General features: G+C 47.5%; 1 long non-coding RNA gene across 1 annotated transcript; it reads left to right on the plus strand.

Annotated features, from left to right (window-relative positions):
* Window positions 1–3571: 3571 nt before the first annotated feature.
* On the plus strand, window positions 3572–23967 carry LOC122459084. Its single transcript, XR_006279547.1, has 3 exons — window positions 3572–3584; window positions 21113–21115; window positions 23839–23967. It is a non-coding gene; the product is annotated as an uncharacterized LOC122459084 (long non-coding RNA).
* Window positions 23968–24758: the final 791 nt, after the last annotated feature.

Here is a 24758-nt window from a genome sequence, read left to right on the forward strand (position 1 = left end):
TCAGAGTAGCAGCCATGTTAGTCTGTATTCGCAAAAAGAAAAGGAGTACTTGTGGCACCTTAGAGACTAACAAATTTATTTGAGCATAAGCTTTCGTGAGCTACAGTTCACTTCATCGGATGCATGATATTGTGGAGTGCACAGCAAGCAGTAATAACTGTGGGAATATTGGTTTCACTGAGGTCTAACCGAGTTAGTAAACTGCACCAGCGCGCTTTTAAACGTCCAAATGCACATTCTACCACCGTTCTGCACTTGCTCAGCCTGTAGTTGAACAGCTCCTGACTACTCTCCAGGCTGCCTATGTATGGCTTCATGAGCCATGGCATTAAGGGGTAGGCTGGGTCCCCAAGGATAACTATAGGCATTTCAACATCCCCAACGGTTATTTTCTGGTCTAGGAAAAAAGTCCCTTCCTGCAGCTTTTGAAACAGACCAGAGTTCCTGAAGATGCGAGCGTCATGTACCTTTCCCGGCCATCCCACGTTGATGTTGGTGAAACGTCCATTGTGATCCACCAGTGCTTGCAGCACTATTGAAAAGTACCCCTTGTGGTTTATGTACTCGCTGGCTTGGTGCTCCGGTGCCAAGATAGGGATATGGGTTCCGTCTATGGCCCCACCACAGTTAGGGAATCCCATTGCAGCAAAGCCATCCACTATCACCTGCACATTTCCCAGGGTCACTACCCTTGATATCAGCAGATCTTTGATTGCGTTGGCTATTTGCATCACAGCAGCCCCCACAGTAGATTTGCCCACTCCAAATTGATTCCCGACTGACTGGTAGCTGTCTGGCATTGCAAGCTTCCATAGGGCTATTGCCACTCGCTTCTCAGCTGTGAGGGCTGCTCTCATCTTGGTATTCTTGCGCCTCAGGGCAGGGGAAAGCAAGTCACAAAGTTCCATGAAAGTGCCCTTACTTATTTGAAAGTTTCGCAGCCACTGGGAATCATCCCAGACCTGCAACACTATGTGGTCCCACCAGTTTGTGCTTGTTTTCCGGACCCAGAATCGGTGTTCCACCACATGAGCCTGCCCCATTAGCACCATGATGCCCACATTGCCAGGACATGTGCTTTGAGAGAAGTCTGTGTCCATGTCCTCATCACTCTTGTCACCGTGCTGATGTCGCCTACTCACCCGGTTTCACTTTGCCAGGTTCTGGTGCTGCATATACTGCTGGATAATGCGTGTGGTGTTTAATGTGCTCCTAATTGCCAAAGGGATCTGAGCGGGCTCCATGCTTGCCGTGGTATGGCGTCTGCACAGAAAAAAGGCACAGAACGATTGTCTGCTGTTGCCCTGACGGAGGGAGGGGCGACTGACGACATGGCTTACAGGGAATTAAAATCAACAAAGGTGGTGGCTTTGCGAGAAACTGAATGGTCGCCTCCAGGATAGAACTCAAAACTGGGTTTAGCAGGCCATTCATTTCACAGAGGGAGGGAGGGAGGAGAAATGAATACAAACAAATCTGGTCTATTTCTTGTTTTGAGCCACTTCATCTATCTTTATACATCTTGCTGGCAGCAGACTGTGCAGTACGACCGCTAGCCATCATCATCTCCTGGATGCTCAGCAGAAGACGGTGCAGTATGACTACTGGCCATCGTCTTCTGCTAGCTGCAGATTAAAAGACAGTGCACTGCCAGTAGGACTCAATTGCCATGAGACGAAATAAGAGAAATGACCTGGCTGAGTCACTCCCATGTTTGTCCAGGCACCAGGTTAAAAGAGCGCCCAGGACTACGTCGACGACAGCTACCAGTCATACTGCACTGTCTGCTGCCAAAAGGCAATAAACTGCTGCTGTGTAGCAATGCAGTACCACATCTGCCAGCACCCAGGAGACATACGGAGACGGTTAACTGAGCGGGCTCCATGCTTGCCGTGGTATGGCGTCTGCACAGGTAACTCAAGAAAAAAGGCGCAAAATGATTGTCTGCCCTTGCTTTTATGGAGGGAGGGAGGGAATGGGGGCCTGACGATATCTACCCAGAACCACCCGCACAATGTTTTAGCCCCATCAGGCACTGGGATTTCTACCCAGAATTCAAATGGGCAGTGGAGACTGTGGGAACTGTGGGATAGCTACCCATAGTGCAAAGCTCCGGAAGTCGACGGTTGCCTCGGTACTGTGGACACACTCCGCCGACTACATGCACTTAGACCATTTGTGTGGGGACACACACACTCGACTGCATAAAAAAGCTTTCTACAAAACCGACTTCTATAAATTCGACCTAATTTCATAGTGTACACATACCCTAAGTGAACAGTATGTGGCCCAGGTCAAGATGGGGCTCAACCAAGCGAGCCCAAATTGCAGCCCTCCAGACTGGAGCGCTGGGAGAAGACCCAATCCCAGTTTGACCCCTGGGGATTTTAGGGTGGCAAAAAGGTACGGGCCACATAAACTTTCCCACATGTGGCCTGCGAGTACTATTGACAACCCCCGACCTAAGGGAGGGCATGAAACTGGAAGGGTGTAAAACTGTAAGGGCCTGGTATAATTCCCACCGAGGAATGGGAAGAGATGCTGGGGCATCCATGGGAACGCTGGTGGGTTCAAACTTCCCCAGGTCACCGGCTAAAGTGACCCTGTTCAGTTCAGTCTTGAAGGGGGGAAGAGATGTGATGAAGCGGGACTATTCTTAATGGTTCCTCTGAATAGTGTGGGAGTGCCTCAGTTTCCCCTATGCAGTTCTTAAGTATCTAGGTGGTGAGATAAGGATGTATGATTGTTACAGAGCCCTAGAGGGCAGGTGTGTGCAGGAGTCTGGACACAGAAAATGGCCAACACCCTGTTTCCTTGCAGCTGATGGCCTCGGCCCTTCCCCCCTGCAAGGTGAGGGCTAAAGGGTTGGAGAACAAAGGAATCAGGTGCCCTCCTGGCCCAGGAAAGGGACAAAGCCCAGAGGAGGAGGGGCTGGAGAGAGAGTTTGGGGCTGGCTGGGGACATGGAGAGTGAGAGTTCAGTTTGGGGCTGGCTGGGGACATGGAGTGAAGTGCAGACGGGGGTCTGGCTCACTGCCCCCCAAATGGACCCAGCTGAGGAGTCCTGTTCTCTGCACCTACAAGCTCTGTGTTAGACCATGTTCCTGTTGTCTAATAAACCTTCTGTTTTACTGGCTGGCTGAGAGTCGCGTCTGATTCTGGAGTTGGGATGCAGGACCCTCTGGCTTCCCCAAGACCCACCTGGGCAGACTTGCTGGGGGAAGCACACTGAGGGCGGAGGATGCTGAATGCTTTGAGGTCAGCCCCAGGAAGGTGGAAGCTTTGTGAGCTGTGCATCCTGAACACAGTCTACTCACAGAAAGGAGACTTCCCCAGAGTCCTGACTGATTCATGGGGAGCAGTTCCATAGCATCACCCGGCGACTCCGTGACAGCCCTCCCCATCTTGGTCGGCCAGAGTCAGGGCCAGTGCTTCTAATTTGGTCTGGGGAGCTCATTAAAGGAAACTGACAATTCACAGTCACTGGGATTTCTGGGAGAAAAAGCCCATATCCGCATACCAGAATTAAGGGTGTTTGTTGGGCTTGCAAGTGCTTTTTCCTCAGCTCCAGGACAGAATGGATATGTCACGTTGTTATGACAATACTATAGGCATATTCACAGGAACAAACAAAGAGGAGCACATTCCAGGCACTGGGCAGAGGGCTTGGCTCTGTGGGAATGATATATAGTACACCGCATTTATCCTATAGCTCTCCCCACTTGCAGGCAAGGACAACTTATTTGCAGGCCACCTGAGCAGAAACCTAAACAATCAGAGGTGTAGTCACTCAGGGACTCAATAGTGAACAGATCTTTTCCCGGTAGGTGTTTCCGGACATAAACCTGTTTGCAACAAGTCAACTCGTATGTCAGAAGTTTTGAAATTCAATATCAGTAAGTGCAAAGTAATGCACAGGGGAAAATATTATCCCAAATATAAATAAAAATTTTGTGGTCTAAATTAGCTGTTACCACTCAAGAAAGAGATTATGCAGTCATTGTGGAGAGTTCTCTGAAAACTTCAGCTCAATGTGCAGCAGCAGCTGAAAAAACTAAGATCGTTAGGAACCATTAGGAAAGGGATATATAATAAGACGAAAATATCACTTTGTCTCTATATAAATCAATGGTACGCCCACATCTTGAATACTGCATGCAGCTCTGGTCACCCCATCTCAAAAACGATATTAGAATTGGAAAAGGTAAGAGAAGGGCAACAGATATGGCAGGGGTATGAAAAGCTTCCTCTTTCCAAAAAGCAATTAATAAATGGGGACTTTTCATCTTGGAAAATAGACAACCAAGGGGGGATATGATAGAGGTCTATAAATCATGACTGGTGTGGAGAAAGTAAATAAGGAAGTGTTATTTACTCCTTCTCAATAACAAGAACTAGGGTCACCAAACATTATTATGACATTATCGGGGATACTGTTCCTGACGGCTTGTAGTCCATCTTTGTGTGGAATGTTGGTGTAGAGGCTTCTATCCATAGTGGCTAGGATGGTGTTTTTTAGGAAGATCACCAATGGACTGTAGTTTTTTCAGGAAGTCAGTGGTGTCTCGAAGATAGCTGGGAGTGCTGGTAACGAAGGGCCTGAGGAGGGAGTCTACATAGCCAGACAATCCTGCTGTCAGGGTGCCAATGCCTGAGATGATGGGGCGTCCAGGATTCCATGTTTATGGATCTTGGGTAGCAGATAGAATACCCCAGGTCGGGGTTCTAGGGGTGTGTCTGTGCGGATTTGTTCTTGTGCTTTTTCAGGGAGTTTCTTGAGCAAATGCTGTAGTTTTGGTAACTCTCAGTGGATCAGAGGGTAATGGCTTGTAGAAAGTGGTGATGACGACAGCACCTCCTTTGTCAGCCTTTTTGATTATGATGTCAGAGTTGTTTCTCAGGTTTCAGAGTAGCAGCCGTGTTAGTCTGTATTCTCAAAAAGAAAAGGAGTACTTGTGGCACCTTAGAGACTAACAAATTTATTAGACTAATAATTTATTAGACTAATAAATTTGTTAGTCTCTAAGGTGCCACAAGTACTCCTTTTCTTTTTGAGAGTTGTTTCTGAGGCTGTGGATGGCACTGTGTTCTGCATGGCTGAGGTTATGGGGTAAGCGATGCTGCTTTTCCACAATTTCAGCTCGTGCACGTCGGCGGAAGCAGTCTATGTAGAAGTCCAGGCTGCTGTTTCAACCTTCAGGAGGAGTCCACCCAGAATCCTTCTTTTTGTAGTGTTGGCAGGAAGGTCTCTGTGGGTTAATATGTTGGTCAGAGGTGTGTTGGAAATATTCCTTGAGTCTGAGACGTCGAAAATAGGATTCTAGGTCACCACAGAACTGTATCATGTTCGTGGGAGTGGAGGGGCAAAAGGAGAGGCCCCGAGATAGGACAGATTCTTCTGCTGGGCTAAGAGTATAGTTGGATAGATTAACAATATTGCTGGGTGGGTTACGGGAACCACTGTTGTGGCCCCTTGTGGCATGTAGTAGTTTAGATAGCTTAGTGTCCTTTTTCTTTTGTAGAGAAGCAAAGTGTGTTTTGTAAATGGCTTGTCTAGTTTTTGTAAAGTTGGAGAACACTTCAATCTCTCTGGTCACTCGATCACAGACCTAAGAGTGGCTATCCTTCAACAAAAAAGCTTCAAAAACAGACTCCAACGAGAGACTGCTGAATTGGAATTAATTTGCAAACTGGATACAATTAACTTAGGCTTGAATAGAGACTGGGAATGGATGAGTCATTAACAAAGTAAAACTATTTCCCCATGTTATTTCTTCCCCCCACCCCACCCCCCACTGTTCCTCTGATATTCTTGTTAACTGCTGGAATTAGCCTACCTTGCTTGTCACCATGAAAGGTTTTCCTCCTTTCCCCCCCTTGCTGCTGGTGATGGCTTATCTTAAGTGATCACTCTCCTTACAGTGTGTATGATAAAACCCATTGTTTCATGTTCTCTGTGTGTGTATATAAATCTCCCCTCTGTTTTTTCCACCAAATGCATCCGATGAAGTGAGCTGTAGCTCACGAAAGCTTATGCTCAAATAAATTTGTTAGTCTCTAAGGTGCCACAAGTACTCCTTTTCTCTTCACACAATGCACAGTCAACCTGTGAAACTCATTGCCAGAGGATGTTGTGAAGGCCAAAACTATAACAGGGTTCAAAAAAGAACTAGACAAGTTCATGGAGGATGGGTCCATCAATGGCTATTAGCCAGGATGGGCAGGGATGGTGTCCCTGGCCTCTGTTGCCATAAGCTGGGAATGAGTGATGGGGATGGATCACTTGATGATTCCCTGATGTGATTGCAGAGCCTTTGACCATTATCTTTGAAAATTCGTGGCGATCAGGGGAGGTCCAGGACAATAGGAAAAAAGCTAATGGAGTGCCCATATTTAAAAAAGGGAAGAAAGAGAACCTGAGGAAGTACAGACCGGTCAGCTTCACTTCAGTCCCTGGCAAAATCATGGAGCAGGTCCTCAAGGAATCCATTTTGAAGCACTTGGAGGAGAGGAAGGTGATCAGGAATCATCAATATGGATTCACCAAGGGCAAGTCATGCCTGACTAATCTAATTGCCTTCTATGACGAGATAACTGGCTCTGTGGATGAGGGGAAAGCGGTGGATGTGGTATGTCTTGACTTTAGCAAAGCTTTTGATATGGTCTCCCACAGTATTCTTGCCAGCAAGTTAAAGTAGTATGGATTGGATGAATGGACTATAAGGAGGATAGAAAGCTGGCTAGATCGTCGGGTTCAATGGGTGATCAATGGCTCCGTGTCTCGTTGGCAGCTAGTATCAAGCGGAGTGCCCCGGGGTCGGTCCATGGGCCAGTTTTGTTCAACATCTTTATAAATGATCTGGATGATGCGATGAATTGCACCCTCAGCAGTTTCACAGTTGACACTAAGATTGGGGGAGAGGTAGATACGCTGGAGGGTAGGGATAGAATATAGAGGGCCCTACACAAATTGGAGGATTGGGCCAAAGGAAATCTGATGAGGTTCAACAAGGACAAGTGCGGAGTCTTGCACTTAGGACGGAAGAATCCCATGCACCACTACAGACTAGCGACCGAATGGCTCGGCAGCAGTTCTGCAGCAAAGGACCTGGGGGTTACAGTGGATAAGAAGCTGGATAAGAGTCAACAGTGTGCCCTTATTGCCAAGGAGGCTAACGGCATTTTGGGCTGTATAAGTAGGGGCATTGCCAGCAGATCGAGGGATATGATCGTTCACCTCTATTCGGTATTGGTGAGGCCTCTTCTGGAGTACTGTGTCCAATTTTGGGCCCCACACTACAAGAAGGATGTGGAAAAATTGGAAGGAGTCCAGCGGAGGGCAACAAAAATGATGAGGGGGCTGGAACACATGACTTATGAGGAGAGGCTGAGGGAACTGGGATTGTTTAGTCTGCGGAAGAGAAGAATGAGGGGGATTTGATAGCTGCTTTCAACTACCTGAAAGGGGGATCCAAAGAGGATGGATCTAGATTGTTCTCAGTGGTAGCAGATGACAGAACGAGGAGTAATGGTCTCAAGTTGCAGTGGGGGAGGTTTAGGTTGGATGTTAAGAAAAACTTTTTCACTGGGAGGGTGGTGAAACACTGGAATGCGTTACCTAGTGAGGTGGTGGAATCTCCTTCCTTAGAAGTTTTTAAGGTCAGGCTTGACAAAGTCCTGGCTGAGATGATTTAGTTGAGGATTGGTCCTGCTTTGAGCAGGGGTTGGACAAGATGACCTCCTGAGGTCCCTTCCAACCCTGATATTCTATGATTATATGATCAGCCACTGAATTCTATTAAGCAAGAGAAATCAGGGTTTGATTCTACAGGACAAGGAGAAAAAAGAAAAGTTAATTTTGCAAAGAAAAGCCACAGGGTGACCCTAAAAGGGTCAAACCTCAATGGTATTGAGCCAAAGGTGTGGCATGACAAAGATGATCGTAGATGGACACTTGTAATGAATTTATTGTTATTGCTAATGGTCATTTTTGTAACGAATGTGTTGCTAATACCAAAAATTGCAAAAGTATACAATGTGCCTAATCTTTTGGAAAAATCCCTTGAACATGTTAAAAGTGATACCTAGGAACACACCTTATGTTAAAAGGCCTTATTATACTGAGGTTTCACAGTTAATGCTCATAAATAATATTGGAACTTTTCACAGGGAAAAAGACATTCCAAACCTGATGTGCTATATGAAAATGGAAACTGAGGCATGCTATCCTATTGTTTTCACAGCTAATTGCCAAGATTCCTATACTGTGGACAACATTAATATCTACATTGTCTTAATGTTAATTGGGTTCAAACATTTGCCAGAGCTTGTATGGATAAGGTAGCAATGTTCTTTGGCTCTTGACAAGATTACATGAGACATACAGGAACCAAGCTGCAAGAGCGGATCCAATCCAGTATTGTTCTAACCAAGTTTTACCTTGAGTTTGAAAAGAGATTCAATCATGTTATTTCAGAGTAGCAGCCGTGTTAGTCTGTATTCGCAAAAAGAAAAGGAGTACTTGTGGCACTTTAGAGACTAACAAATTTATTAGAGCATAAGCTTTCGTGAGCTACAGCTCACTTCATCGGATGCATTTGGTGGAAAAAACATAGGAGAGATTTATATACACACACAGCCGAACATGACAAACCATGGGTTTATCATACACACTTTAATGAGAGCTGATCACTTAAGATAATCCATCACTCAACAGCGTGGGGGGGGTGTGTGGGGGGGGGGAGGAGGAAAACCTTTCCAATGGTGACAAGCAGGTAGGCCTGACTTCCAGCAGTTTAACAAGAATCTCAGAGTAACAGTGGGGGTGAGGCGGGGGGGGGGGGGGGGAGAAATACCATTGTGAAATAGTTTTACCTTTGTGTAATTACCTCATCCATTCTCAGTCTCTATCAAGGCCTAAGTATAAGTGTATACAGTATTGCAAATTAATTCCAATTCAATCGTCTCTCGTTGGAGTCTGTTTTTTGAAGCTTTTTTTTGAAGTCATAGGCCACTCTTAGGTCTGTGATCGAGTGACCAGAGAGATTGAATTGTTCTCCAACTGGTTTTTGAATGTTATTAAATTCTTGACGTCTGATTTGTGTCCATTCATTCTTTTACGTAGAGACTGTCCCAGTTTGGCCAATGTACATTGCAGAGGGCATTGGCTGGCACATGATGGCATATATCACATTGATAGATGCGCAGGTGAACGAGCCTCTGATAGTGTGGCTGATGTGATTAGGCCCTATGATGGTATCCCCTGAATAGATATGTGGACAGAGTTGGCAACGGGCTTTGTTGCAAGGATAGGTTCCTGGGTTAGTGGTTCTGTAGTGTGGTGTGTGGTTGCTGGTGAGTATTTGCTTCAGATTGGGGGGCTGTCTGTAAGCAAGGACTGGTCTGTCTCCCAAGATCTGAGAGAGCGATGGCTTGTCCTTCAGGATACATTGTAGATCCTTGATGATGCGTTGGAGAGGTTTTAGTTGGGGGCTGAAGGTGATGGCTAGTGGCGTTCTGTTGTTTCCTTTGTTGGGCCTGTCCTGTAGTAGGTGACTTCTGGGTACTCTTCTGGCTCTGTCAATCTGTTTCTTCACTTCAGCAGGTGGGTATTGTAGTTGTAGGAATGCATGATAGAGATCTTGTAGGTGTTTGTCTCTGTCTGAGGGGTTGGAGCAAATGCGGTTATATCATAGCGCTTGTCTGTAGACAATGGATCGAGTGGTATGACCTGGATGAAAGCTAGAGGCATGTAGGTAGGAATAGCGGTCAGTAGGTTTCCGATATAGGGTGGTGTTTATGTGACCATCGCTTATTAGCACCGTAGTGTCCAGGAAGTGGATCTCTTGTGTGGACTGGTCCAGGCTGAGGTTGATGGTGGATGAAATTGTTGAAATCATGTGGAATTCCTCAGAGCTTCTTTTCCATGGGTCCAGATGATGAAGATGTCATCAATGTAGCGCAAGTAGAGTAGGGCATTAGGGGACGAGAGCTGAGGAAGCGTTGTTCTAAGTCAGCCATAAAAATGTTGGCATACTGTGGGGCCATGCGGGTACCCTCATCGCAGTGCCGCTGATTTGAAGGTATACATTGTCACCAAATGTGAAATAGTTATGGGTCAGGACAAAGTCACAAAGTTCTGCCACCAGGTTAGCCGTGACATATCGGGGATACTGTTCCTGACGGCTTGTAGTCCATCTTTGTGTGGAATGTTGGTGTAGAGGCTTCTACATCCATAGTGGCTAGGATGGTGGTTTTTAGGAAGATCACCAATGGACTGTAGTTTTCCTCAGGAAATCGGTGGTGTCTCGAAGATAGCTGGGAGTGCTGGTAACGAAGGGCCTGAGGAGGGAGTCTACATAGCCAGACAATCCTGCTGTCAGGGTGCCAATGCCTGAGATGATGGGGCGTCCAGGATTTTCCAGGTTTATGGATCTTGGGTAGCAGATAGAATACCCCAGGGTCGGGGCTCCAGGGGTGTGTCTGTGCGGATTTGTTCTTGTGCTTTTCAGGGAGTTTCTTGAGCAAATGCTGTAGTTTCTTTTGGTAACTCTCAGTGGGATCAGAGGGTAATGGCTTGTAGAAAGTGGTGTTGGAGAGCTGCCTAGTAGCCTCTTGTTCATACTCCGACCTATTCATGATGACGACAGCACCTCCTTTGTCAGCCTTTTGATTATGATGTCAGAGTTGTTTCTGAGGCTGTGGATGGCACTGTGTTCTGCATGGCTGAGGTTATGGGGTAAGCGATGCTGCTTTTCCACAATTTCAGCTCGTGCACGTCGGCGGAAGCAGTCTATGTAGAAATCCAGGCTGCTGTTTCGACCTTCAGGAGGAGTCCACCCAGAATCCTTCTTTTTGTAGTGTTGGCAGGAAGGTCTCTGTGGGTTAATATGTTGGTCAGAGGTGTGTTGGAAATATTCCTTGAGTCTGAGACGTCGAAAATAGGATTCTAGGTCACCACAGAACTGTATCATGTTCGTGGGGGTGGAGGGGCAAAAGGAGAGGCCCCGAGATAGGACAGATTCTTCCGCTGGGCTAAGAGTATAGTTGGATAGATTAACAATATTGCTGGGTGGGTTACGGGAACCATTGTTGTGGCCCCTTGTGGCATATAGTAGTTATTGTTATTGAACATGATTTTGATAATGCATTTCTGTTATACACTAATACGGCTTCTAACACAATACTAGCTGTAGTAAGACAAAATCAAGGATGGGGAGCTCTTGGGATACAGTCAGTGATGTTTGTGTCATCCCCTCCTGCATCAATTTTGCATTGGGGGTGTGACATTACTGTCGTAACTTGTAACTGTACAGATTATTGTTGCAACCACTGTTATATATTTGCAGCAAATATTGTACAAAGGTTGTCATGTGAGGTGTCTATAAAAAGGGTATGATTTGCTGGTTATGATGCTGCTGTCTGTATGTGTGTAGCATTTTGTAGTTGAAGTTATGAATATTGGCTATGTACTTGTATCTCAATGTGTTTTGATTCTAAGGCCTTGGCGACACTTGCAAGTTACAGCACAATAAAGGAGCCCCGTGCGCACTAGTTCACTATCCATCCACACTGGCAAGGCACGTACAGCGCTCTGACTGCACGGCTATAGCGCTGCTGGTCTCCATCTCGGCGAGTGGAATAACGTTTGCTGAGCCCCTCCTGGAGCGCCGCAGTGCCAGTGTGGACACCCTGGTCCTAGAGTATGCTCTGATCGGCCTCGAGAAGTGTGCCACAATGCCTGTTCTAGCCACTATGATCATCATTTGAACTTTAGTGCCCTGCCCTCAGGTGACCAACTGTCAGACCCACTGTCATAAATATAAAGGGAAGGGTAAATACCTTTAAAATCCCTCCTGGCCAGAGGAAAAACCCTTTCACCTGTAAAGGGTTAAGAAGCTAGGATAACCTCGCTGGCACCTGATCACAATGACCAATGAGGAGACAAGATACTTTCAAAGCTGGGGGGGGTCACTGCGTGGAGGGATACCGGAGCACAGGTGTCGGCTATCCATACTTCCTTAGTGGACCCCAATTTAATCAACCCAGAGATCCAAGTGACGATTCAACCGTTCAAGTCCAACTCTTTCAATTTGCCTGCAGCCAAAGTTGCCTGTCCTGTACAAGGGCTGGTCAGGAACGTGTACTTTTGCAGTCTATGATGATTATCCCATCCCATGCTGTTGGGGGAAGACTTGGCCAATCGTGTGAAGCGAGCCAAGATGGTGGGAGTGGTCACCCGCAGCCAGGCTAAGCAAGCTGTCCCGCCTAGCTCTGTTCAGGAAACTTCTACCAGGACCTGGTCAGAGATGATGGACCCAGACCCCAGGCCAATGTCTGCAACAGCAGTAGCGGATCCAGTCCCAGACACCCAGACAGAGCCAGTCCCAGAACCAGAACCGGCAGAACAACCAGCACCAGACCCATTGCCAGCACTGAATCTAGTACTTGCAAACCCAACCCCAGAAGGCCCCACCGAACTTGAACCGGCAGCAGCCGATAACCCTACACAAGAGGCTCAGCCGGAGCCTGAACCCTAACATAGTGCACCAGCAGAGAGCGGTTCACAATCAACCGAAACAGCCCCATCCCCTACATCGCTTCCAGAGGGACCAAGCCTAGGTCCACAATCCAATAAGGAACTGATGTCTCCAGCATCAAGGGAACAGTTCCAGACGAAACAGGAAGCAGATGAAAGCCTCCAGAGAGCTTGGACGGTGGCACGGAGCAACCCACCGCCTCTCAGCTCTTCTAATTGATGCAGGTTTGTTGTAGAAAGAGGACTTTTATACAAGGAAACTCTTTCTGGTGGACACCAGGAAGACTGGCATCCTCAGAGACAGTTGGTAGTTCCAACTAAGTACTGGGTCAAGCTCTTGAGCGTAGCCCATGATCATCCTAGTGGCCATGCTGGGGTGAACAGGACCAAAGACCGATTGGGGAGGTCATTCCACTGGGAGGGAATGGGGAAGGATGTTTCTACCTATGTCTGGTCTTGTGAGGTATGCCAAAAAGTGGGAAAACCCCAAGACCAGGTCAAAGCCCCTCTCCAGCCACTCCCCATCATTGAAGTTCCATTTCAGCGAGTAGCTTTGGATATTCTGGGTCCTTTTCTGAAAAAGACACCCAGAGGAAAGCAGTACATACTGACTTTCATGGATTTTGCCACCCAATGGCCGGAAGCAGTAGTTCTAAGCAACACCAGGGCTAAAAGTGTGTGTCAGGCACTAACGGACATTTTTGCTAGGATAGGTTGGCCCTCCGACATCCTCACAGATGCAGGAACTAATTTTCCTGGCAGGAACTATGGAAAGCTTTTGGGAAGCTCATGGGGTAAATCACTTGGTTGCCACTCCTTACCAACATCAAACAAATGGCCTGGTGGAGAAGTTTAATGGAACTTTGGGGACCATGATATGTAAATTCATAAATGAGCACTCCAATGATTGGGACCTAGTGTTGCAGTAATTGCTCTTTGCCTACAGAGCTGTACCACATCCCAGTTTAGGGTTTTCACCATTTGAACTTGTATATGGCCGCGAGGTTAAGGGGCCATACAGTTGGTGAAGCAGCAATAGGAGGGATTTACACCTTCTCCAGGAACTAACGTTCTGGACTTTGTAACCAACCTACAAAACACCCTCCGAACCTCTCTAGCCCTTGCTAAAGAAAACCTACAGGATGCTCAAAAAGAGCAAAAAGCCTGGTATGATAAACATGCCAGAAAGTGTTCCTTCAAAGTAGGAGACCAGGTCATGGTCTTAAAGGTGCTCCAGGCCCATAAAATGGAAGCTTCGTGGGAAGGGCCATTCATGGTACAGGAGCGCCTGGGAGCGGTTAATTATCTCATAGCATTCCCCACCTCCAACTGAAAGCCTAAGATGTACCATACTAATTCTCTAAAGCCCTTTTATTCCAGAGAATTAAAGGTTTGCCAGTTTACAGCCCAGGGAGGAGATGACAGAGTGGCCTGAAGGTGTCTACTACAAAGGGAAAAGTGCTGGTGGCGTGGAAGAGATGAACCTCTCCATGCTCCTTGGGCGTATGCAGCGACAGCAAATCCAGGAGCTGTGCACTAGCTATGCGCTGACGTTCTCAGCCACCCCAGGACTGACTGAATGGGCATACCACTCCATTGACACAGGTAATGCTCACCCAATTAAAGTCTAACCTTACCGGGTGTCTCCTCAAGCTAAAACTGCTATAGAACGGGAGATCCAGGATATGTTACAGATGGGGGTAATCCGCCCCTCTGGCAGTGCATGGGCATCTCCAGTGGTTCTAGTTCCCAAACAAGATGGGGAGATACGTTTTTGTGTGGACTACCGTAAGCTAAATGCTGTAACTCACCCTGACAACTATCCAATGCCACGCACAGATAAACTATTAGAGAATCTGGGACAGGCCCAGTTCATCTATACCTTGGGCTTAACCAAGGGGTACTGGCAGGTACTGCTAGATGAATCCGCCAAGGAAAGGTCAGCCTTCACCACCCATATCGGGCTGTATGAATTTAATGTGCTCCCTTTTGGGCTGCGGAATGCACCCCCCACCTTCCAAAGACTTGTAGATGGTCTCCTAGTGGGATTAGGAGAATATGCAGTCGCCTACCTTGATGATGTGGCCATATTTTCGGATTCTTGGGCAGAACATCTGGAACATCTACAAAAAGTCTTCGAGCGCATAAGGGAGGCAGGACTAACTGTTAAGCCTGAGAAGTGTCAAATAGGCCTAAACAGAGGGACTTACCTTGGACGCCAGGTGGGTCAAGGAACTATCAACCCCCTACAGGCCAAAGTGGATGCTATCCAAAAGTGGCCTGTCCCAAAGTCAAAGAAACAGGTTCAATCCTTCTTAGGCTTGGCCGGTTATTATAGACTATTTGTACCGCAATACAGCCAAATCGCCACCCCACTGAAAGACCTAACCAAAAAGAAACAGCCAAATGCCATTCAGTGGACTGAAGAGTGTCAGAAGGCCTTTAATCAGCTTCAAGCGACACTCATGTCTGACCCTGTACTAAGGGCCCCAGCCTTTAACAAACCATTCTTAGTAGCCACAGATGCGTCTGAGCGTGGTGTGGGAGCAATTTTAATGCAGGAAGGACCGGATCAAGAATTCCACCCTGTAGTGTTTTTCAGCAAGAAGCTGTCTGAGAGGGAAAGCAACTGGTCAGTCACTGAAAAAGAATGTTATGCCATTGTCTAGCTCTGGAAAAGCTACGCCCATAGGTTTGGGGACGGCGTTTCCACCTGCAAACTGACCATGCTGCGCTACAGTGGCTTCATACCGTCATGGGAAATAACAAAAACTTACTCGGTGGAGTTTAGCTCTCCAAGATTTTGATTTCGACATCCAACACATCTCAGGAGCTTCTAACAAAGTGGCTGATGCACTCTCCCATGAAAGTTTCCCAGAATCAACTGTTTAAAATCGTCCTTGAGATGTGGAAAATATTATTAGTCTTTATATATTTGGTAGTATATTTATAGGTGCATGTGTCTATTTAACTCTGTTTTTTCTAGAGCTCCAGGAAGAAATCCCAGCCAGCGTTTCACCCTATCTGTGATTTGGGGGGCGTGTCATAAATATAAAGGGAAGGGTAAACACCTTTAAAATCCCTCCTGGCCAGAAGAAAAACCCTTTCACCCGTAAAGGATTAAGAAGCTAAGATAACCTCGCTGGCACCTGACCACAATGACCAATGAGGAGACAAGATACTTTCAAAGCTGGAGGGGAGGAGAAACAAAGGGTCTGGGTCTGTCTGTGTGATGCTTTTTCCAGGGACAGAACAGGAATGGAGTCTTAGAACTTAATAAGTAATCTAGCTAGAGATGCATTAGATTCTGTTTGTTTAAATGGCCGAGAAAATAAGCTGTACTGAATGGAATGATATTCCGGTTTTTGTGTCTTTTTGTAACTTAAAGTTTTGCCTAGAGGGATTCTCTATGTTTTGAATCTGATTACCCTGTAAGGTATTTACCATCCTGATTTTACAGAGGTGATTCTTTTTACATTTTTTCTTCTATTAAATTTTTTCTTTTAAGAAACTGAATGCTTTTTCATTGTTCTTAAGATCCAAGGGTTTGGGTCTGTGGTCACCTATGCAAATTGGTGAGGATTTTTATCAAACCGTCCCCAGGAAGGAGGGTGCAAGGTTTGGGTGAGGATTTTGGGGGGAAATATGTTTCCAAACGGGCTCTTTCCTGATAAAATAAAACCGGTTAGAGGTTTGGTGGTGGCAGCGAAAGTCCAAGGGAAAAAGGTAAAATAGTTTGTACCTTGGGAAAGTTTTAACCTATGCTTGTAAAAGCAAGCTTAGGAGGTTTTCATGCAGGTCCCCACATCTGTACCCTAGAGTTCAGAGTGCGGAAGGAACCTTGACGCCTGCCCTTTAAATTCTCTGGGAATTTTGAAAAATCCCTTCCTGTTTGCTCAGCCAGACATGGAGTCCTCTCAGTGAATCTTTCCAGGTGACCATGCCTCCACGCTGGACCTCATCAGTGTTTGGGGGGAGCTAGCTGTCCAATCCCAGCTGTGCTCCAGCCATAGAAATTTCAATACCTTTGGGCAGATATCAAGGGACATGATGGAAAGGGGCCATGACCGGGACGCTCTGCAGTGCAGTGTTAAAGTGAAGAAACTGTGGAACGCCTACCGCAAAGCCCGCGAGGCAAACTGCTCTGGTGCTGCGCCCGCAACCTGCTGTTTCTACAAAGAGCTGGATGCAATACTTGGGGGCGACCCCACCTCCACTCCGAGTACCCACCACGGACACTTCAGAGCCCAGTTCAACAAGGCAGGAGGAGGAGCAAAGCGGGAGCGAGGGTGCTGAGGTGGAGGAAGACACCCCGGAATCCCTAGATGCATGCAGCCAGGAGCTGTTCTCAAGCCAGGAGGGAGGTAGCCAGTCGAGGCGGCTGGTGCTTGGGGAAGGACAATCAACAGAGGAGATTCCTGGTAAGTGGTTTTTGTTTTGGGAAGGAAGTTATTCGGTGTGGGCTCTTGGGGCGAGGAGGGTTAGGGCTGCATGCATGCCTAGATGCGGAATAGAGCATTGAGGTGCTCTCTCTCATATCGCGGTAATCAGCCTCAGTGATTTCTTCAAAGGTCTCAGCCAGCACTCGGGCAATGCGCTTGCGCAGTTTTCTCGGGAGAGCCACTGTGGTCCTTGTGCCAGTCAGGCTAGCTTGTCCGTGCCACTGTGCCATGGGGGGACCATTGCTGCACACAGGCAAGCTGCATATGGGCCAGGGCGGAAGCCACATTGCAGTAGAAGACCCTCCCTTGCTTCCCAGGTCACCCTCAGCAGCGAGATCTCTTCCAGGATGAAATCCTGTGGAAAATGTGGGAACAGTGTTCAGTATAGGGGCCCCATGCCACTGTTGGCTCTCCCCAAGGCACAGAAACCCAGAGGACAGTACAGCTGTGAAACAACCAGCCATGCTTGACCCTGTGCTTACTCACCCTAACCCTATTTTACCATTTTCCCATATTCACCATTTTAAGGCTCCTGTGGGTTATGTGTGCTCGCTTTGGGACGGGCAAATTATGTTATTGTATAGACTGTGATTGCCCTTAAGTACGGGTGAATCGTTGCTCTGTCTGGTGTGAACAATGCTGCCTTTGTTAAGTGTTGCATTTTGCCTTTACAGATGCAACCTTGAGATCTCAGCTGTCAGTGTTATCATCAGCTGAAAGACTCCAAAGAATCAGAAGGAGGCCACGTAGAAGCAAGGAAGACATGTTGCATGAAGTAATGCAGCATTCAAGTAATGAAAATCAAAAAGTGCAAGAGTGGCCGGAGCATGAAAGGAGGGTCTGCCAGCAGAATGCGGATTGTGGAGTGCCAAGCGGACTTGATACAGGTGCTCGTAGCCATGCAGGCAGAGCACTACCGCCCCCTCCCACAGCCCTTGTCCCAAAACTCTTTCCCTTGTGCCCTCATGTCATCTCCAACCCACTTTTCCAAACATCCAGGTTCTTACCACCACCAGCTGCCTCCAACACCTGTAGCTTCACCACCCAGCCCAGAAAACTATGACACTTACCCACTGCACTCAACCCCCATCACCATGCAGTATAGCCATCCTGAAGTGCAGCACTCATTGCACAGCATTCCAGACAGGACATATGCAAATCTGTTATTGTACCGTTCCCCACCCCCTTGCCCTTTCTGTGTCCCAAGCAGTTGTGTCTCTTATCAATAAATTAATTTTCTTTTCGATAACTGGATTTTTTGGCTTTGAAAACATTCTTTATTATTGCATAAAGTAAAAGATACTTTAGCCCAGGAAAGAAACAGGCACTGCAAGTCAGCGTATCAAACACAGATTCCTACTAACATTGGAACCACTGCACTTCACTCCCATGCAGGGCACCAAACATTACTGGTGGCTTTCAGCCTCAGATTGCTCCCTCAAGGTATTCCTAATCCTTGCAGCTCTGTGCTGGGCCCCTCTAATAGCCCTGCTCTCTGGCTGTTCAGATTCAGCCTCCAGGTGTTGAACCTCTGAGTTCCATGCCCGAGTGAATTGTTCACCCTTCCCTTCTCAAATGTTATGGAGGGTACAGCACGTGGATATAACCACGGGGATGCTGTTATCAGCCAGGTCCAGCGTCCCATACAGAGAGCACCAGCGGTCCTTTAAACAGCCAAAAGCACACCCCACAGTCATTCTGCACCAGCTTAGCCTGTTGTTGAACCACTCCTTGCTGCTGTCAAGGCTCCCTGTGTAGGGTTTCATAAGCCAAGGCATTAAAGGGTAAGCGGGGTCTCCAAGGATCACACTGGGCATTTTGACTTACCCTACGGTGATCTTCTGGTCTCGGAAAAAAGTCCCAGCTTGCAGCTTCCTGAGCAGGACAGTGTTCCGAAAGATGCGTGCATCATGCACCTTTCCAGGCCAACCTGTGTTAATGTCAATGAAACGCTCACGGTGATCCACAAGCGCCTGGCGAACCATAGAGAAATACCCCTTCTGATTAACGTACTCTGAGGCTAGGTGGGCTGGTGCCAGAATTGGAATACGTGTGCCATCTATTGCCCCTCTGCAGTTAGGGAAACCCATTTGGGCAAAGCCAGCCACAAATTCATGCACATTACCCAGAGTCATGGTTCTTCTGAGCAGGATGCGATTAATGGCCCTGCAAACTTGCATCAACACGATTCCAACGATCGACTTCCCCACACCAAACTAGTTAGCGACCAATCGGTAGCTGTCTGGAGTTGCCAGCTTCCAGACTGCAATAGCCACCCGCTTCTCCACCATCAGGGTAGCTCTCATTCTCTTGTCCTTGCACTGCAGGGCGGGGGCGAGCTCATTACACAGTCCTATTAAAGTGGCTTTTCTCATCCGAAAGTTCTGCAGCCACTGCTCACCATCCCAGACTTGCATGATGATATGATCCCACCACTCAGTGCTTGTTTCCCGAGCTCAAAAGCGGCGTTCCACAGTGGTGAGCAGGTCCATGAATGCCACAAGCAAACTCGTGTCATAGGCGTTACTCGAGCTGATATCGTCGGAGCCCTCACTGTCACTTTGGATCATAAGGAATAATTCGACTGCCAAACGTGACATGCTGGTGAGACACATCGCAGACTCCTCAGCAGTTCGGGCTCCACCCCCGCAGACCGAAATGGCAGACAGAGCGCGCAGCACAAAAACTATTGAAAGATGGCGCCAAGTGTGGACGGAAGCACAGGGATTGCTGGGATGCGAACTGATGCATCACGGGGCGTTGGGACAGGACCCAGAATGCCTCAAACCCCCCCGCCCCCTTCCCACAAGCCACAGTGCCAGAATGGGAAGAGGTGCTCTGTGGGATAGCTGCCCATAATGCACTGCTCCCAATGCCGCTGCAAGTGCCGCAAATGTGGCCACACCAGTGCGCTTCTTCCTGTCAGTGTGGACAGACTGCAGTGCTTTCCCGACTGCGCTCTCCGAAAACGGGTTTAATTCAAAGTGCTCTACATCTGCAAGTGTAGCCATGCCCTAAGCAATAATTCATCCCTTACAGAAATTCTGCCCTTACCCTCTTCACCTAGGGCTTGCTCTAAAGGAACACTTTCCTGAGCAACAACAGACTCTTTCTGGGTCTCACTTACATTCAGGATCACCTTTGGCCCATCAGGCGGATTCCTACACAATCCCCTTTCAGGCAAACTTATAGACTCACTAGATAAAAGGTTAGAAGCCTTCTCCTTCCCTTTGCCACACACAAGTTCAGGAATCTTTTCCTTCTTGCTACAAATTTCCAAACTGTCATTAGGTAACACAATTAAATTACCTTTATGCTTTCCTTGTGCCCTGGCTAGGATCTCAACCTGATCGGACAGAGTTGCTACACCCTTTTCCAGACACACACTAGCAACAGGCAATATACAAGCACCAGAATTGTCTGGTCTCTGGGATTTTGCTAAGACAGTAACTGGATGCAACCTACTTACAGGGCCATTCTCCTGAGCAGACACAAACTTAGGACCATTCCCTTCCTGGGCTTTAGCTGAATCTAGAACCAACTCTGAGACAACTGCACTATCCTCGACCAGCACAGGCTGAAAGGCCCCTTCTGTCTGCTCCACAGACAAAGAACTGGAGACACCTTCTCCTTTCCCAGACACACAGCTTGGGATCTCATTTGCCTTGTCCCAGCACACAGGGCTGTTCACAGACAACTGCTTGGAGACCAAGGTAGGTTCCTCCATAGGCAAGTCAATATCCCTGACAGACACAGGCACATTTCCTTCACTGTCACAATTCTCCATACAGGTAACAAGTAAGGTACAGGGACACTCATCTTCCACTATCTTGCCTTCCCAAACTGCTGGCTTGGTGTGTCTTAAAAGTGGAGAAACCCCAGCCTTGGGCTGTAACTGCCCTGCTCTAAGCAATTTGCCCTAAACTGATACTCTCAGAAGTGTCCCACCAAAGTCAATATACAAGTTAGCTCTTATGCACAAATCACGCTGTTGCCAATCCTTTCGAATCTAAAATCTAAAGATTTATTCATAAAAGGAAAATGATAGAGATGAGAGCTAAAACTGGTTAATGGAATCAATTAATGGAATCAATTACATACGGTAATGGCAAAGTTCTTGGTTCAGGTTTGAGGCAGTGATGGAATAAACTGCCGGTTCAAATCAAGTCTCTGGAGAACATCCCCAGCTGGGATGGGTCATTCAGTTCTTGGTTCAGAGCTTCAGTTTGTAGCAAAGTCCCTCCACAGGTCAGAAGCAGGACTGAAAACAAGATGGAGGGGTTTTCAGGGCCTTTTATATTCTCTGCTCATGGAAGATCACAGCAGCAAGATGGAGTTTGGAGTCACATGGGCAAGTCACATGTCCATGCATGACTCAGCTCTTTACAAGCTAACGTCATTGTTTATATGTTAGTTTGAAGGTTCCTAGGAAAGCTCAGATGTGGATTGGTGTCTCCCAAAGTTCATTGTCCATTAAGTGTTTCTTGATTGGGCACTTACTGAGAATAGTCCCTTCTCAAGAAGCTGACCAGATGCTTCACTGAGGATACTTAGAATCAAAACACATTGAGATACAAGGACATAGCCAATATTCATAACTTCAACTACAAAATGCTACACACATACAGACAGCAGCATCATAACCAGCAAATCATACCCTTTTTATAGACACCTCACACGACAACCTTTGTACAATATTTGCTGCAAATATATACCAGTGGTTGCAACAATGATCTGTACAGTCACAGGTTACGTCAGTAATGTCAGAACATTCCCATGTTAGAGATCTGTACAAGCCGCCCTTTGGAGCTCCTGAAACCTTACTCCTTAGACCTGAAATCTAGATCAGACGCACCGTTTGGCACAGCAGTACTGCACTCGTTCTTTGACTTGGTCTCCTCTTCCCACTGTCCCCAAGGGGAGCACTGCTTGCCAGATTCCCAGCAGTGGGAATATGCAGGGGAAATGCAGGTCACTCACCTGTAACCAGAGTTCTGTGACAGGGCCTTCTTGCCCACATTCCCCTCTTCCTCCAAGTCCGGATGTTAACTTTGCACTGAAGGAAGTGGGGGAAGGAATGGAGGTGCCTCGCACACCACACCCCTCTTTGGACCTGCCAGCTGAATGTTTGAGCCGCCAGGGGCAGAGTGGCACTACTACTAAAAGTCCAAGCTGCACCATCAACACCTCCCAAGGACGTGAATGTGCAGAGCCCATCTCAAATACCTCAATTACAGGGGAGTAACTATCACATGCTTCATAATCTGGGGCTCCAGGATATTCTCTAGATATTGACATTGTTCCTGGCTATTTTATAGCCTTACTTGTCTGTCCGATCTAACGGTAAGACCCCAATTCTGCAACTGGATCTGTGCTGCCTTTGCACTGGCTTGGAGTCTCAGTATCGTCAGTGAGGGACTGTATGGGCACAGGACTCTGCCGACGGGCGTTTCTTGCAGGACTGGGACCTCCTTTATCTCCAAACACAGAAGCTGGAAGTTAGGGTGCTGGGGGGGGCTGCTGTACCCCCTGACTTGAAGTGGTTTTCATCATATCCCAGGTTTACAGTTTGGTTCAATGACTCTCAGAACCCCCAATATACACATGGTTCCAGCCCCCCATCTCCAAAGCTGTTTCAAAGACAAATGCGCTTACAGAGATGGTTTGACTGCCCCCTGTAGCAGTGTAACTACTCTGTTTTGTTCCCTTGACATTCATATTACTGTGATGGGGTGTACAAATCCCACAATAGGCTAGAAAAAGTTAAAGGACAGTACTGGACCCAGGTAGACTCTGCCAGCCCTGCTGAGCATGCTCCAACTGGAGAAAAGCGAGCAACCCGGCTCAGAGGTGGGAAGGAGGACAGACGTGCGTGGAGAGCTCCTTAGAAGGGCACTGGAGAAGCCTGCCCATGGGAATAAGACTCTATTCAGTGCGGAGCCCTATTGGAGCTAACAGTTTGGTGCCTTTTTTTTTTCTTTTCACCTTATATTGGACTGGAAGCCAAGGGAGAAAAGCAAATAGTAGGAAGTGACCCATGGAGGGTAACTTGGAGGGCACCTTCGGTGGCCAGACACTGTTGACCCTCTTAGGGGTCTGGGTCACAGCCCAGTGCGGTGGGTGAGCCCAAACACTCCTACCACTGCCCCACTACTGGAGGGACCCAACTTGCCTGTCCACCTTGCTGCACCTCTGATTAAAAGTAGGCCTGGATTGCAAGACCTACTTGCTGGGAGGTGGTGCCAAATGCGCTAACTAGTAGCCCACCGAGGACTCTATTACAATTACATTTTCAGAGTCATGGGTGGACTTTCTTTAAAATGTTGTACCTGTTTCTTTAGTGTGTGATATCAAGTGTACATCTGTTGCTGGACGAGACACAAAGCATTTAATTATATTAGTTAGTAAAATGTCTTATACTGAGTTGGTAGCTCCATTATAGCTCTGGTTGACACTTTGGTTTCACAGCTGATTAGTCGATTCTGAGGTTTGTCTACACCAGGGTGTTGCATTTCAGTAATGTGAGTTTGTTGCTGTTATAGTGCCACTGTAAGGTGTCTACACACACAACCTTTTTTTAAAGTGAATTGTTGAGCATCCTAAGCCACAGTAAGTGACCCCCCCCCCGAGCGGGGAATAGCCCCACTTTGCAGTGAGTTTGTTTGCTTTAAGGTTCATGTGGACACACTCCTAACTCCTGCGCTGCTGGCAATCCTCCCCCCAGCACCCCACACTGCAGAGCTCCAAGCCTAGGCTGGTCTGCCTGCACACCTGCTGCTCTTTTCTTGCACAAGCTTTCTGTAGCCCGGGACTCTCACTCAATATCGAGAAGACCAAAGTGCTCATCAGCCTGCTTCAGGCCTTGCACATGACCCACCACAAATCACCATCGAGGGACAGACTTTGGAGACAGTTGAGCACTTCTGCTACCTTCGTAGCCAACTCTCTCAAAACGCAAAAATTGACCGTCAGATCGAGCACAGGAACCAGCGCGCAAGTGCTTCCTTTGGGAAACTGCTTTGATGCATTTTCACAGACCTTGACCTACCGCAGGACACCAAGATCCAGGTCTATAAGACAGTTCTCATCCCTACATTCCTCAATGGATGCGAAACCTGGGTGACCTATCAACAGCACCTCAAGAGTCTGGAGAGGTACCACCAGCGATACCTTTGGAAGATCCTTTGCATCAAGTGGGCAGATCGCTGCACTAATGCCAGCATCCTCACTGAAGCCAATGTCACCAGTATTGAAGCCATGATCCTCATTCACCAACTCCACTGGGCTGGACATTGTGTTTGGATGCCAGATTCTTGCCTCCCAAATCACCCAGGGTCAGAGATCCCGCAGTGGTCAGAGGAAATGCTACAAAGACACATTGAAATTGTATCTTAAGAAAACTGATGTGGACATTACAAGGTGGGAGAAGCAAGCCACCAACCTATGGTGCCAAATCCTCCATCAAGCAGTGGCCCACTTTGAGGAGAAGCACTTTGCCCTCAAAGCTGAAAAGAGAGAGACCCAAGGAAGGAAAAAGAAAACTTTCTCCCGGTAGGCAGCTGACTGGCTAGGAAATGTCTGCACCTATGGCAGAGGGATTTGTGGTTCCAGGATCGGACTCCTGAGTCATCTCAGGACCCATCTGTAAATCTGTGGTAGAGATTGAGGGATTGCTGACACCTCTCTGCTGCTCTAGGGTTAGCTTGACCAGATGCCATCCTCCGTTTAAATGCTGGCACTCATCCAGGTGTGCCCCGATTTGATACCAAGTAGTGGTGA

The sequence above is a fragment of the Dermochelys coriacea genome, chromosome 2 (genome assembly GCF_009764565.3).
Source record: "Dermochelys coriacea isolate rDerCor1 chromosome 2, rDerCor1.pri.v4, whole genome shotgun sequence".
In the NCBI taxonomy this organism is placed as follows: Eukaryota; Metazoa; Chordata; order Testudines; family Dermochelyidae; genus Dermochelys; species Dermochelys coriacea.